At 36.0% G+C, this 2,611-nt stretch overlaps 1 long non-coding RNA gene across 1 annotated transcript; it reads left to right on the top strand.

Annotated features, from left to right (window-relative positions):
* Nucleotides 1-757: 757 nt before the first annotated feature.
* Nucleotides 758-1,290, top strand: LOC116055119. The gene is made up of 2 exons (XR_004106215.1): nucleotides 758-804; nucleotides 1,177-1,290. It is a non-coding gene; the product is annotated as an uncharacterized LOC116055119 (long non-coding RNA).
* Nucleotides 1,291-2,611: the final 1,321 nt, after the last annotated feature.

Consider the following 2,611-nt stretch of genomic DNA (forward strand, 5'->3'; position numbering starts at 1 on the left):
AATCATCATTTTGCATCATCGGAGGCTTTTTTCTCTCTGTCTCTATGGGCGAGGCACTGCTGCTCTGAACAACCTATGAAAAACCTCTGTGAACTTTTGTTATGAATAAATGAAAATGATTTCAAACTTATTTGTTCTGTTGTTGACTGAGTTTCTGCTTCCTGTCATCTGAAATAATGTTTACACTTTATAAAACATGATTAACACATTTAATGAAACTTATTGTACTGTTAAACATGTTTATAACTCATTATTATTAATGCTTTAATAAGGGTTTATTCACACATTACATTTTATATATATCATTTATTTGTTAATGTTTTTATTAAAAGATCCCAGATTGTATATGACATGAATATGTAAGAAGTCACACATCACAGCTTTGTGTTGGTGTAGAGTTTATTACATTTAGACACAAATATTCAGGAAGAAACAAAAGTTTATGTGATAAACACATTTACAGCTTTTCTCAATTGCTAAAAGACTAAAACCCATTGGCTGAACAAAGTTCTGTTGCCTGAACTCATTTAGCTAATTGTTCAGTCTGTTGTCAGTACCTTAAACCATCACATGGTAAAACACAATTTGAAGATCTCACTCAGACTTTTCAGCAAAACTCTAAACACATTCTCATCTCTAATGCACATGTCATCCATACTGGTCAACACAAGGGGCAACAATCAAATACAACTAGAGAACACATGGCATTGATTGAACACAACCACTCATAATTGATTTCACTTGTTTCAAATGATGTGACTCAACCAATATAAGCCAGTTCAGAGAGCAGAGAGGTTGTTGAAGGTGGGAAGGAGAAAGTCTGAGAATGGATAGAAGAAACGATGTGAGAAGATGAGGACGAGTGTGTATGCGAGGTGTCAGGGCTGGATACGGCACACAAGAGGCTTCTTCCCCCGGTGCCTCAGGAGGGACAATATTTCTTGTGATGTGGACAAAGTGCTCTGGCCTGACCCAGCCCAAAGACAAGAAGAAGCACATTGATCACATGTTTACTCCTTTGATTTTTGTCCCTTTTTACGTAGTATTGTATACTGTAGTACAGTGCATTGTATGCTGTATTCTGTACAATGAGCAAATTGTATGGCCCTTAACACTGTGCTTTCCATTTGTTACAGTAACAGTAGTGACTGCTCAATAGATGTTGACTGGTTGCAGGTTCATATCAACAAAGAACAAGAATTACAGTATCACAGAGACAAAGGACAAGTTTGTGAGATGCAGGGTACAGTACTGTAAAAATAGGGGTACAAGGAGGAGGAAGAACAAAAATAATTGCAAAGGGCAAAACAGAGCAGTAATTCCTGATCAATTTTGAGCTACTATGATAGAACATGTTTTCGTTCATCAAAAGATAATGAGGGAAAAATATGAAATTTCTTTTGAGGTTAACAATGTACTTCTCCCTGAGAACTACGTGTGTAGATGTGTTTTCTATATTAATGTGTATAATTTTAATTTTTTTTAATTTTTTATTTATTAACATAATGTCTGTATGTTGGTAAACTTGTATTTATCAACATGATATGAGGAGATATATCTATTTTACTGCTTTTTATATTTGCATTGTTCACTGTAATCTTTTTATTGTGTTATTTTAGGTAGACAATTTTAAGATCTGTCCAGGGACAACGGATGAAAAATAGCCTTTTGGCTAATTCTGGTGCATTTGCAGAAATGCTAATTAATGTACACTGTCCCTGTCAAATAAATTAATAATAATAATAATATTTTTTGGTGTATTGTTTACTGACTGCTTGATAGTGTATATCATTTTGATCATTTTGTTTATGATTTGAGAGCAGTGTTTGATTTTGAACACAGGTCAAACTGTTTTGAGGCGAAAGTTTCATTTTGCAAGAGGAGTCGGAGGTTTTGTAAATAGTGCTGGAAGATGAGGTTTTGTGTTTAATGTTTTCAGAAAATGGAGCAATTTTCAGTAATTGTGTTTTAGCAATTCAGAAAAACTGTAATACAATAACTCTGGACAGGACAGGGAGGGGAGAGGAGAGGAGAGGAGGGAGAGGAGAGCAGAGGAGAGGAGAGGTTTTTTGGTTTTCAAAATCCCTTTATTGGACCATTTTCAGATAAGATTCACAATCACAGAAAATAAACATACACAAAACAAGAGAAAAGCAACAAAGACTAAACAAAAAATTGAAAACAAAATACTATGAATACAAACTTTTTCCAATCAAAAACTAACCACCAACTCCCCATCCTCCCCCACAGAGCATAAAACTCCCCTTACAGCCCACAAACGACTGAAAACCAGCAGATTGTCCATCATCTGGTAGTAAGCATGTTCAATCCTCAATCGGGCCTTGACCAGTCCTTCCAGCATCGGCGCTGGCTCTACTCTACCAGCTCCCTGAGCCCGGTTGCTGCGTGTTAGCCAGATGGCCAATTTTGCCGTATCAAACAAAAAATTCAATAAAATGTGAACTGTCTTTTTGTGCTTTGTGTATTTTGGACCAAAGATGAACAATCCCAAAGAAAACACCTCTCCTAAACTCTGAACCCACCTTTTAATAATCTCCAGCAGATCTATCAGCCGAGGACATAGAACAAATAAATGTGCTAGTGTTTCCGC

This window comes from Sander lucioperca, chromosome 21 (assembly GCF_008315115.2).
Source record: "Sander lucioperca isolate FBNREF2018 chromosome 21, SLUC_FBN_1.2, whole genome shotgun sequence".
NCBI classification, from domain to species: Eukaryota; Metazoa; Chordata; class Actinopteri; order Perciformes; family Percidae; genus Sander; species Sander lucioperca.